We start from the raw sequence: 14,022 nt of genomic DNA on the forward strand, positions 1-14,022 counted from the left end.
TTCCCACACAGACAGACTCTCCCCATATTATCATACTCAGGGGGCATAACCTAGCATTTCTTGGCTAGCAGGGAGGAAAGGTGGGCAACCCCTTCAAAGCCCATTCCTTCTATATTTATATGAGTACAATTCATTGGCACAATATAGTTTCTCACACAATATGTCCCCCTTTAACAAGTAGGAGCTGCCACACTGCTTGCTCTGTACAGTAACATGTCCCATGTAGAAGTTACTGAGTCTGCACTGTCCCAAAGGCAAAAGCATTAAGTAACTGAAATATATTGTAACCCTGTCTGTAACCTGGCAGCTACCCAGCATGCACTGCTCTCAGCCACTCACTCACTGTCAGTTCTATTCAGTAACAAGTAGAAAGCAGTAAAACTCTGCAGGCAGATCCACTGAGCTCTGTAATCCCATTTCCCTTTATTCTGGTGCCCACATGCGGCTGCTCCTGCACTGCCAGCTCTCCTGATCTGCATCTGCCCACCAGCAATATGGCCGCCTCTCTGGGGCAGGGACAACTCTGAGAGGGAAGCCATTGTTTGATTGGTCTGAAACCGAACCAGCTCATTGGCTAAAGGGCGGAGCTGCCTTCCCAGGGGGAGGGGTGAGAGATCTTTGTGCTTCTCTCTAGTTTCAGACCGGATAGAGGGAAAGGCTGAACCCTTCCTGTAACTGCCTTATTCTGTGTCCCTGGGCTGCTGGGTAAGTGATTTTCCTTCTCCCTCCTCCTCCTCCTCCTCCTCCTCCTCCTCCTCCACCTCCACCTCCTCCTCCTCCACCTCCTCCTCCTCCTCCTCCTCCCTGCACTGTCTGTGGGACTGGGGGTTAATCCCGCTGCAGGGGCTGATAGAGAGGGGCGGCTGTGGGACTGGGGGTTAATCCCGCTGCAGGGGCTGATAGAGAGGGGCGGCTGTGGGACTGGGGGTTAATCCCGCTGCAGGGGCTGATAGAGAGGGGCGGCTGTGGGACTGGGGGTTAATCCCGCTGCAGGGGCTGATAGAGAGGGGCGGCTGTGGGACTGGGGGTTAATCCCGCTGCAGGGGCTGATAGAGAGGGGCGGCTGTGGGACTGGGGGTTAATCCCGCTGCAGGGGCTGATAGAGAGGGGCGGCTGTGGGACTGGGGGTTAATCCCGCTGCAGGGGCTGATAGAGAGGGGCGGCTGTGGGACTGGGGGTTAATCCCGCTGCAGGGGCTGATAGAGAGGGGCGGCTGTGGGACTGGGGGTTAATCCCGCTGCAGGGGCTGATAGAGAGGGGCGGCTGTGGGACTGGGGGTTAATCCCGCTGCAGGGGCTGATAGAGAGGGGCGGCTGTGGGACTGGGGGTTAATCCCGCTGCAGGGGCTGATAGAGAGGGGCGGCTGTGGGACTGGGGGTTAATCCCGCTGCAGGGTCTGATAGAGAGGGGCGGCTGTGGGACTGGGGGTTAATCCCGCTGCAGGGGCTGATAGAGAGGGGCGGCTGTGGGACTGGGGGTTAATCCCGCCGCAGGGGCTGATAGAGAGGGGCGGCTGTGGGACTAGGGGTTAATCCCGCTGCAGGGGCTGATAGAGAGGGGCGGCTGTGGGACTGGGGGTTAATCCCGCCGCAGGGGCTGATAGAGAGGGGCGGCTGTGGGACTAGGGGTTAATCCCGCTGCAGGGGCCGATAGAGAGGGGCGGCTGTGGGACTGGGGGTTAATCCCGCTGCAGGGGCCGATAGAGAGGGGCGGCTGTGGGACTGGGGGTTAATCCCGCCGCAGGGGCTGATAGAGAGGGGAGGCTGTGGGACTGGGGGTTAATCCCGCTGCAGGGGCTGATAGAGAGGGGCGGCTGTGGGACCGGGGGTTAATCCCGCTGCAGGGGCTGATAGAGAGGGGCGGCTGTGGGACTGGGGGTTAATCCCGCTGCAGGGGCTGATAGAGAGGGGCAGTTTACTGATTGGATAAACCCCTCCCTGTACAACATGTATTTATTGCACTAATATCAGAGGGGGGGCCCAAGCGCAGCCCCACAGGCAGCTTTATATGGTGGGTTTCTGTTCCTTGCTGTCAGGTTCTCCAGAGATGGAACCAAGGAGGTTAGAGGGGAAATGGGAGAATGAAGAGCCGGACACTGAGGAGCCTCTGCCCACAATAAAGAGGGAAATGGATCCCGTTCCTGGGGCCGGTGAGTAACGTTTCCCTATTAATAAGGCGCTTCCTTACTCCCAGCTTTACACAGCCCTGTCTCTCCCTTACTCCCAGCTTTACGCGGCCCTGTCTCTCCCTTACTCCCAGCTTTACACGGCCCTGTCTTTCCCTTACTCCCAGCTTTACACGGCCCTGTCTCTCCCTTACTCCCAGCTTTACACGGCCCTGTCTCTCCCTTACTCCCAGCTTTACACGGCCCTGTCTCTCCCTTACTCCCAGCTTTACACGGCCCTGTCTCTCCCTTACTCCCAGCTTTACACGGCCCTGTCTCTCCCTTACTCCCAGCTTTACACGGCCCTGTCTCTCCCTTACTCCCAGCTTTACATGACAGTGCCCATTACTTACTGGCAGGTTCCCCAGAGCCACAACCAGAAATGTTACAGATAAAGAAAGAAGAACCGGACCCTGAGGACCATCAGACCCCAATGGAAAGCTCAGCAGCGCCACTTACTGATGGGGGTAAGTAGCCGGTATTCATTTAATGTTCAGTGAATTAGAGGGAGGAAAGAGATGAGTTCGGCACCACAAGTAATGGCTGAGATTCCTTAAGCCAGTAAATAAGCTGTGCCGGTCACACACACACACACACACACACACACAGATATATATCAACTTACAGTTCAGTTAGGGATCATGTAAATCCACTTCAGGTTTCCACTTAATTTGAGAAATCCGACTGCACCCCCAAATTATCCACCCCCAAATTCCCTACTGTGGGGATAGAAGAAAACCTCAGACGGGGGGGGGTAGTGCTGGGCGGTATACCGCCATATACCGAATACCGTTTTTTTTAAAAAAGCTGATATTAGTTTTTCAAATACCCCCATACCGGTGTAGATCGGGGTTGCGGTTGAGAAAGTTGCGCCCGTGCGTACGTGACGTCAGTATGCACGGGCGCAACTTTATAAAAGGGCCTGTCTCCGCCTGTCTTGGAGCAAAGGATATGGTGGGGAGGGGCTGTAGGTAGAACTGTTTACAAAGTATAGTTTTATTTTTTTAATGGAACCTGCAAACAAGACTTCTATTTTTTTACTTTACAACCACTTAAAGGTCAAAACTCTGGCAATAGGTTTCCTTGCTTTGAAGAGTTTCTAAGGCCCCCTTCCCCACACTACCTGTTCCCATGAAAAGCTGTGCAGCAGGTCTAACAGGCACCATCTCACACCACTTGTGCGACTGCTGACAGAGCATGCCCAGTTTAAACCAGGTCCAGGTAGGTGCCTGTTAACCCCACTGCACAACTCTGAATTTTGAAAGCAAATAAAAAGATAGTAACACTTGTCAGAGGAACGGGTGGTGCAGGGAAGGAGCAGGGCCGTTAAAGGAGACATATTGGATAAATGGGAAAACCCCTAACCCTGTAGGCAATTATGAATAATATCCGGTGCTGGTTTCCCTTTGGGCTAAACATTAACCCTATCTGTAACAATGGCCCCTTTATTGGAGCTCCCTATAGATCCTCTCAGGTCCCTGTCTGGGTTTCACATGAGGGGTGGGCGTGTCCTAACGGTCCCTGCCAGAAGCACAGTAGGAGGTGGAGAGCCAATCACAGCCCTGCACTCACACAAGCACAGACAGGCTTCAGTTCCCTATCAGGTCAGCCTAGCTGCTGATTGGTTCCTATCCTACAGTGCAGGGTACGGAGGGCCGCCGGCTCCCCAGCTCATCCAGAGAATTCAGCCAGCAGGAAGTGGCACAGATGGGCGGGGCTAGTGGGGTTTGGGGGAATTTCTCAATAAATCAGTCAGAAACACAACTTTAAGCACAATCCTTCTATATCTAGAGGAGTATAATTCCCTGGTACATTCATCATTTTTATATGATATGTCTCCTTTAAGGGCGTGGGGTTGTAGAGGAGGTACATGTGGAATTTCATATTAGCCCTGCTACATTCCACCTGTGACCCTAGTTTTATGAGGGCAGTGCTCTTTTAGACAATTTTGTATCTTTAATAAAGGTCCACTTTAAAATTGCCTTAGAACATTAAAAAAACATAATCAGAAGCATAACCAAGCCCATTAATTGTTGATAATGCGTTGCAAAGCAGAATTCTTTGTTGAAAGGTCTCATAAACCTGCATCTAAGTAAATGACCAGAAGGAAAGAATATTTCCCTTAGTATGAATACCCAGTCAATGTTCCCGAAGGGATGGAGAACATCTCTTTCTGAACAGCTACATACCTAAAATAAAATACCGTCAAATACTGTGTCACCGATTTAATTTTGAAAAATACCGTGATATAAATTTTTGGTCATACCGCCCAGCTTTAGGGGGGGGCAAATAAACTAAAAATAAAATGTGTCGGACAATGAGTTCAGACATAGATTCTGCCCTGAGAGTTTGGGGCCCCATGTCCCTGTGTGAAGTCCCCCTGCCTGTCTGTGCCCCCGGCCAGTATTAGTATTGCCCAGATTTACTTTGGTAGCATATAGAATGTTGGGGTACTGACATGTTTATGGATCAGTGCCTGATGGGGGTCAGTAGCCATTATTCATTTATTGTTCAATGAATTAAGGAAGCCCTGTCTCTGCCATTAGCAGCTTCCCCAGAGCCACAAGCAGAAATATTGCAGATAAAGAAAGAAGAATCTGAGTCTGAAGATCATCAGACCCCAAATGAAAGCTCAGCAGCTCTACTATTTGGTAAGTAGTCAGGGGAGCTAAACTAAATAATGACAAGGTCACTGCAGCAAGGAGTAAAATACATACAAAATTATTTTTTTAATATGTTACCAGAAAACAAAACAAGAAGTGGTGGGACCCTTAGTATATAAGGGAGGTCAGTTGGTTGATGATAAAGCAGAGATCATGAACTGTTATTGTTTTGTCTGTTTGCACAACTGTGGAACCAGATAATAACCCAGTTGTAATAATAATATATCTATTGATGGGCATATGTGAAAGTAAACAAAGGTCTGGCACCAGAAAGAATTCATCCCAGGGAACTGAACAAGCTTAACTTTACCTTCTATGAAGTGAGCAGAAACCTAGACTCTGGGATGGCAGTGAATGTGATACTTTGACTTTGCTGTATTCTCCCCAGCTTACCCTGTTTCCCCGAAAATAGGACATCCTCCGAAAGTAAGGCACCCCCCGAAAATAAGACACCCAATTAGGGTGGGCGATAAATCTCACCCAAACGATGGAATAAATGTGTACTGTATTCTTCTTCATGGAAAAATAAGACATCCCCTGAAAATAAGTCCTAGTGCATATTTTGGAGCTTAAAAAAATATAAGACAGTTACATAGTTACATAGGGTTGAAAAAAGACCAGAGTCCATCAAGTTCAACCCATCCAAGTAAACCCAGCACACCTAACCCACACCTACCTACAGTGTCTTATTTTCGGGGAAACATGGTAGTGCCGGGTCACTTACATGGGAACTTCCTATTCAGAGCACTGGGATAAATTTATAAATACTACTAAGATGTTCTATATCTGCCGATTGGAATTAATTGTTATGGAGGCAGAGGGGGGTGATGGGGGCAGTATTTGTGGGCGGGGCTTGGGCTGGGGCAGAGGGGGATGATGGGGGCATGTCGGGCTAATTATGCGTATATTTAATAAAATTAGATTAATTTCTAATTTTATTATGATATAAAAAAATCATAGGCTCCTTATTAGTAAAACAGGAGGCGTCTTAAATAATATATGCCCAACTCTGAATTCGATATCGAGCGTTCCCAATCAATTGGTACAAGGTGAGAAATCATGACAATTATTCAATAAAATAATTAATTTATTTAAATATGAATATGACAAAAAGAAATTGAAATTATTACTTCTTATAAAAAATCCACTAAACACTCCCTGATATACATTCAATAATTAATCAAAAGGAACATTGACCAATAGATATTATTCAATAAATGGCAAGCATCCACAAGATAATATATATACATTCACTTTTTAATACTTAATAACAGGGTATTATATATATATTAGAGTCAAAGGAAGAGTAGATAACTATTTCTGATGTATTAAGGAATTCTATCCTTAGAGACACGGCCCTGTCTCTCCCTTACTCCCAGCTTTACACGGCCCTGTCTCTCCCTTACTCCCAGCTTTACACGGCCCTGTCTCTCCCTTACTCCCAGCTTTACACGGCCCTGTCTCTCCCTTACTCCCAGCTTTACACGGCCCTGTCTCTCCCTTACTCCCAGCTTTACACGGCCCTGTCTCTCCCTTACTCCCAGCTTACACGGCCCTGTCTCTCCCTTACTCCCAGCTTTACACGGCCCTGTCTCTCCCTTACTCCCAGCTTTACACGGCCCTGTCTCTCCCTTACTCCCAGCTTTACACGGCTCTGTCTCTCCCTTACTCCCAGCTTTACACGGCCCTGTCTCTCCCTTACTCCCAGCTTTACACGGCCCTGTCTCTCCCTTACTCCCAGCTTTACACGGCCCTGTCTCTCCCTTACTCCCAGCTTTACACGGCCCTGTCTCTCCCTTACTCCCAGCTTTACACGGCCCTGTCTCTCCCTTACTCCCAGCTTTACACGGCCCTGTCTCTCCCTTACTCCCAGCTTTACACGGCCCTGTCTCTCCCTTACTCCCAGCTTTACACGGCCCTGTCTCTCCCTTACTCCCAGCTTTACACGGCCCTGTCTCTCCCTTACTCCCAGCTTCCCCAGAGCCAAAGCCAGAAATAATACAGATGAAGATAAAAAAAGAAGAACTGGACCCTGAGGACCATCAGAACCCAATGGAAAGCTTAGCAGCGCCACTTACTGATGGGGGTAAGTAGCCAGGGAGTGAGTAACATCAGCACTGATACCAATTATACCCCTGCTGGTGCCAGGGGGGCAGGTATCAGTGTGAGTTCCCCTGGCAGTGCCATAGGTACCACAGCAATCTATGGCAGAGCTGCCCATCAGATTTCTAGATCGCGGCTGTGCAGCTGGAGGGCACGGCTCACATGTTTCCCGCTAGGGTTATTTTGTTCCCCGCCTGCTCAGTGGGCATAGACCTAATTGTTTGTAATCACACAAATCTACTGGTACAATAATCCAGCCCAAAATGCACATTAGGATAAATCTCCCATTAAATGGAAAAAAGGCAAAGAGGAGCATTTTGAAAAACTGGCCTCGTTATGTAGGCAAGAATGACTGATATATGGAAGGAGATTTCAGGCTGGGCAATAAAGAACTGTTACCTGTACAAATGCCCCTTTATTAGAGGACATGTTACAAATGAGTGAAATACAAGCAAAGGTGTAACTATAGTTCTCCAGGCCCAGGTGCAAAATTTGCCCCCATGCCCCACACCTGCATGTACACTCATACCATGTCACCATGCTGTGGCAAATCATGGGATAGTATTGCCCATGGGCCCCACAGAGGGAAGGCAGGCCGGGGTAGTTATGCAGCTGAAGACATGTCATTGGCAGAAGCACAGAAAGATGGGCCAACCAATCACAGCTCTGCCTTCATACAGGGAAGATTTATGGGTTCTCTCTAACTGCTTATTGGCTGGCATGCTGCAGTGCAATGGGCTGAGAAAGCAGCCGGTAGGAAGTGAAATGGACCCGTGGTACTTATTAATAATAATTAAAAGTTCTGTGTTCCCTATAACTATATGATTTCTTTTGTTGTTTGATATAACAGATTTTTTAAAGATGATATGTATTTCCCCTTCAGCACTTTATTTCTTGTTATTAGGGAGGTACATGAAGGCGGAACCCAATTTAGACTCTGCTGAACTGCCCAAACCAGAGACTGACTCGGAGTCCGGCACAAGAGATGGCGATTGCTTAACAAGCTCTGATGGATCAGGTTTTATCTGCTATAAGTGTGGGGAAACCTTCACCGTCAATAGTCATCTTCTCGCCCACCTCTGTGGGACACAAAGGAGAAACTACTCCGGAGAGAAACTATACAGCTGTACAGAATGTGGGAAAAGATTTTCTTTATTACCGAGTTTGGTTACACACTTAAGAATCCACGCAGGGGAGAAACCATTCACCTGTACAGAATGTGGGAAAACTTATACTAAACAGTCAAATCTTCGCTCGCACCAGAAAACTCACTCAGGGGAGAAACCATTCACCTGTACAGAATGTGGAAAATCTTTTGCTAAACAGGCGAATCTTCGCAAGCACCAGAAAATTCACACCGGGGAGAAACCATTCACCTGTACAAAATGTGGGAAAAAATTTTCTGAAAAGAGAAAACTCAGGAGGCATGAAACAACTCACAAATACAAGCCCTATGCATGTAGTGAATGTGGTAAAAGTTTTTCTGACATGGAAAAGCTTTGCAGGCACCAAGCAATTCATACAGGTGAGAAAGCTTTTAAATGTAAAGTATGTGAAAAAGGCTTTTCTCGCAAGGGAGATCTTAAAATCCATGAAAGAATCCACACAGGGGAGAGACCATACACTTGTACAGAATGTGGGAAAGGCTTTTCTCGCAAGATCCATCTTAAATTCCATGAAAGAATCCACACAGGGGAGAGACCTTACACTTGTACAGAATGTGGGAAAAGCTTTTCTCGCAAGATCCATCTTAAATTCCATGAAAGAATCCACACAGGGGAGAGACCATACACTTGTACAGAATGTGGGAAAGGCTTTTCTCGCAAGAGCAATCTCAAAATCCATGAAAGAATTCACACTGGAGAGAAACCATTTACCTGTACAGAATGTGGGAAACGTTTTACAGAAAAGGGCACCCTTCGTATACATGAAAGAATTCACACTGGAGAGAAACCATTCACCTGTACAGAATGTGGGAAAGGTTTTCCTATAAAGAAGCAGCTTCACATGCATGAAAGAATTCACACTAGGAAGGGACCATTCACCTGTACTGAATGTGGAAAAAGTTTTTTTGCAATGTCCATGTTTCACATACACAAAAAAATTCATTCTAGAAAGAAACCATTCACCTGTGCAGAATGTGGGAAATGTTTTAGTAGAAAGACAGGACTTCAAATCCACCAGAAAATTCACACTGGAGAGAAACCATTCACCTGTACAGAATGTAGGAAATGTTTTACTACAAATTGCAGCCTTCAAAAGCACCAGAAAATTCACACTGGAGAGAAACCATTCACCTGTACAGAATGTGGGAAATGCTTTACAGAAAAGGGCAGCCTTCGTATACATGAAAGAATTCACTCTGGAGAGAAACCATTCACCTGTACAGAATGTGGGAAATGTTTTATTACAAATCGCAGCCTTCAAAAGCACCAGAAAATTCACACTGGAGAGAAACCATTCACCTGTACAGAATGTGGGAAATGCTTTACAGAAAAGGGCAGCCTTCGTATACATGAAAGGATTCACACTGGGGTGAAACCATTCACCTGTACAGAATGTGGGAAATGTTTTATAGGAAAGAGCAACCTTCGTATACACGAAAGAATTCACACTGGGGTGAAACCATTCACCTGTACAGAATGTGGGAAATGTTTTCCAGAAAAGAGCAGCCTTCATATACATGAAAGGATTCACACAGGGGTGAAACCATTCACCTGTACAGAGTGTGGGAAATCGTTTTCACATAAGGGCAGCCTTCGTTTACATGGAAAAATTCACACTGGAGTGAAACCATTCACCTGTAAAGAATGTGGGAAAAAATTCACTCTAAAGAGTTCCCTTTGCATACATAAAATGAGGCACACTGGGGAGAAACCATTCGCATGTACAGAATGTGGGAAAAGTTTCACTGAAAAGCGCACCCTTCTCATACATGAAAGAATTCACACCGGGGAGAAACCATGTACCTGTACAAAATGTGGAAAAAGTTTTATTGAAAAGAGCACTCTTAATCGCCACCAAAAAATTCACACCGGAGAGAAACCATTCACCTGTACAGAATGTGAGAAATGTTTTAGTAGAAAGAGAGGACTTCAAATCCACCAGAAAACTCACACTGGAGAGAAACCATTCACCTGTACAGAGTGTGGGAAATGTTTTTCAGATAAGGGCAGCCTTCGTCTACATGAAAGAATTCACACTGGAGTGAAACCATTCACCTGTTCAGAATGTGGGAAAAAATTCACTCTAAAGAGTTCCCTTTGCATACATGAAAAAATGAGGCACACTGGGGAGAAACCATTTGCATGTACAGAATGTGGGAAAAGCTTCACTGTAAAGCGCACCCTTCTCATACATGAAAGAATTCATACCGGGGTGAAACCATGTACCTGTACAGAATGTGGGAAAAGTTTTACTGAAAAGAGCACCCTTAATCGCCACCAAAAAATTCACATTGGGGAGAAACCATTCACCTGTACAGATTGTGGGAAAAGCTTCACTGTAAAGCGCACCCTTCTCATACATGAAAGAATTCACACCGGGGAGAAACCATTCACCTGTACAGATTGTGGCAAAAGTTTCACTGTAAAGCACGACCTTCGTCGACATGAAAAAACTCACACCGGGGAGAAACCATTGACCTGTAAAGAATGAGGAAAAAAGTTCTTTAACATACAGTGTTACAGTGAAACAGTTGGACGGCCAGTTTGATTGTAGATATGTTTATTCGTACAAAGAGAGTGTACAGACAGTCCTGACAGAGCTGTCTCCAAAATGAGACTCTGACGACTGTCACAAAACATGCTCATAATATAGTTTGCTCTGAAACACTCCTATCAGTAGTTATCTCTGTTATCTCTAAAGCAGAACAGGCAGTGGGGCCCAGTTGGCCAACACACCAAGGCCCCTCACTTACACAAACCCAATGGGGGGAGGGATAAGGACAGTTGGGGCCCCTCTGTCAGGCAGACTCGGCAGAACCCATCAAACATAGCTTTTTAACAGAAAAACAACTTAAGCATATTTCAAAACCCTCTAATATTAAATGATATGAACAAGATGGAGTTAAGAAAACAAAATGGCTTCTGTTTCCTTTCACAAGAGCAATAGATGTTCAGGAGAAACCTAATGTTATTAACCGGTGTGATATGTTCAGCCAATCAGGCAATTTGTAATATACTTATTCATATAAAGTGCAGGGAAACCATGAGGAAGAGGAGGAGACGCTCAGGGGGAGGAGTCACTGTGCAATTGCTGATACACAGCAGGGGCTTCTGGGTACAGGCAGAGAAGCACAAATATTATACTGGGATTCACACAGTTACTACTGGGGCAAAATGGGAATTGCTGGGGGCAAATGAGCCAGAGATGTGACCCAAATGGCAGCGGGAAAGTATTGCTAAACATACAGGCCGTGTTTTTCTTTTCTTGGTCCATTTTATTATACACCCTACTTATTTATCCCAATCTATAACCAGTCACTATCTCATATGAAGAGATTACAGATATTTAGGAAAAATCCCACCTGTTGAGCCAAAGGGCAGTTTAGATGTCAATTTCCTTAATTACCTTAAAACTGTAATCGTTAACCTTCATACCAAGCAGGAATAAATGAAATACAGAGCTGGAACCAACACTGTGTCAGTGGGATTTATCTGCATCAGTGCCGGTCATTTCCATTGAGATTAAGGCGAGTGAAGGAAGAGGGGCAATAAGGGGGGGGGGGGGGCAGTTCTGCTAGAATACTGAATAAAAGGGACATATTGTGTTTAAACCAAGAATGTGCCAGTGCATTGTACATTTGCAAAAATCCATATTAGCCCCGCCCATCTGTTCCACTTCCTGCTGCCTCCTTTCCCAGGCTGTGCAGGGGGGCGGCGGCACTGTAGGATAGGAACCAATCAGCAGCCAGGGTGACTTGATAGGGACTGCAGGGCTGGGATTGGCTCCTCCTACTGTGCTTCTGGCAGGGACCGTTAGGACACGCCCACCCCTCATTTGAAACACAGACAGGGACCTGAGAGGATCTATCGGGAGCTCCAATAAAGGGGCCATTTTTACAGATAATATTTATTTTAAAGGAGAAGAAAAAGGCATTTTGACATTTTACTGCCAATAGATTTGCCACATTAGTGCCCCCTATATTTATTCTGCAGAAAGCTGTACCTGCCTGAGTAAAGAGCCATAGAAGCTTACTCAGTTTGACAGCAGCTGCCATTTTAAGTAGTTTCCTGCTTGCTGCCCATTGGTAGCTCAGATCACACATTTCTAAGAGTGGGGGGAGGGAGTTCTTAGCATTCTTGTGGGAGGGGGAGCAGGAGAGGGGAGAGAGCTGCGCAGACTCCCCAAGAATGAAGGATCTTTCAGGTACCGGAAGAACATGTTTACAAAAAAAAAGACAAGAAATCCTGTGTTTCTCTTGATTGAGGACTCTTATGCTGTATTTACATAGACCTTTCTGATAAAGCTACTGAGTTTGTACCTTTCCTTCTCCATTAAGCCCAAATAGAAACCAGCACTGTAGATTTCCTTCAGAGAAAAGACTCCAAATTCACCAAATGATTCACATGGTAAAGGAAGAATTCACCTGCACGGAATGTGGGCAAAGCTTTACTGCAATGTCCAGCCTTCGTGTACATGAAAGAACTCACACAGGGGAGAAACCATACCCCTGTACGAAATGTAGGAAATGTTTTTCTCATAGGAGCAGTCTCCAGAAACATGAAGTGAGGGCTAATGATCCTGGATCTGGATGAGAGAATGGACCCTGGAGTAGCATGAGATACGAAATTGGAAGTTTCCATGGTGGATCTATGGAAAGCTGCATCAGTTCTGTGGACCAAGGTGTAATAAAGGGGGTAAACCTTCTGATAGACTGTTAGTGAGCAATAACTTACACGCACACAAGTAATAATAGAATTAAATAGATTTATTTATCTTTGTATGATTATAGTTACAAGCACAGCCAGTTCTGCATCAATTCAGCCCAATTGGGAAGCCCCACAGCCTTTGGTCCAAGACCTTCAGGTTCCTTATAACCAAGCGATGATCCAAATGTCCTGGCACTCGTTGAGGGGCCCTAGGCGAAGCTACTGACCCATGGTGGGGGCTCCCTTTTATACTAGAGTTCTTAGCAAACCCCCAACCTCAAGTGCTGACTTGTGCAATATTGTGTACAAACTTTTGTCATGAACAAAACCTATTAACTAGACTTTGTAGAAGGCCTTATTTGTTGCTCAAATAAGTTGTACATAGAGTGTATTGTCTATATGCTGTCTGTTTGTTTATTCCAAGGTTATTTGCTGGGTAACAATACCTGTGTTTACTGTTTACACAACAATATACATAGAACAAAGACATTGTACCTTGGACACTGGACAATAGATGTCCCACAATCTGCTGCTTTTACTGGACTCAAACCTAAGATTTGATTCATATGTCAAAGCAGATATATTGTAAATCATTATAAAATCAATAGAAAATCCACCGTGCTACACAAAGTCATGCTGGGATTACCTCCACTTGATCCTCCTTGATCTTCTGAATCACCCTCTGAATCAGAGGAAGAGGAGGAAAGATATAACCTAAACAGAACCTCCAAGTTTGTGTGAGGGCATCTACTGCTACTGCTCTCGGATCCCAGTTCCTCGAATAGAACCGGGGACACTTGCTGTTGCAGGAGGATGCCATCAAATCTATAGATGGTAGGCCCCATCTCTGTACCAAGGCTCTGAAGATTCTCGGATACAGGGACCATTCGTGCTTGTCTAAAAAGCTCCTGCTTAGCACATCTGCCACTTTGTTCAGAGGTAGAGATGTAGCGAACTGTTCGCCGGAGAACTAATTCGCACGAAAATCGGGTGTTCGCAAGTCCGCGAACTTTTCGCGATGTTTGCAATTTTGGGTTCGCCTTAGCTGGAGCCAAATTTTGACCTCTCACCCCAGAGCCAGCAGATACATGGCAGCCAATCAGGCAGCTCTCCCTCCTGGACCACTCCCTTCCATATATAAACCGAAGCCCAGCAGCCATTTTACATTCTGCCTGTGTGTGCTTGATGAGTTAGCATAGGGAGAGAGCTGTGCAGGGGT

General features: G+C 46.1%; 1 protein-coding gene and 1 pseudogene across 1 annotated transcript in view; both read left to right on the forward strand.

The window, feature by feature from the left end:
* The window catches only part of LOC101734654, a 151,358-nt pseudogene extending 139,791 nt beyond the window's left edge, over positions 1 to 11,567 (forward strand).
* LOC101733242 (oocyte zinc finger protein XlCOF6-like) overlaps positions 1 to 14,022 on the forward strand; it is a 255,372-nt gene that overhangs the window by 27,630 nt on the left and 213,720 nt on the right. The window lies entirely within an intron of this gene.

The sequence above is a fragment of the Xenopus tropicalis genome, chromosome 6, assembly GCF_000004195.4.
Source record: "Xenopus tropicalis strain Nigerian chromosome 6, UCB_Xtro_10.0, whole genome shotgun sequence".
NCBI classification, from domain to species: Eukaryota; Metazoa; Chordata; class Amphibia; order Anura; family Pipidae; genus Xenopus; species Xenopus tropicalis.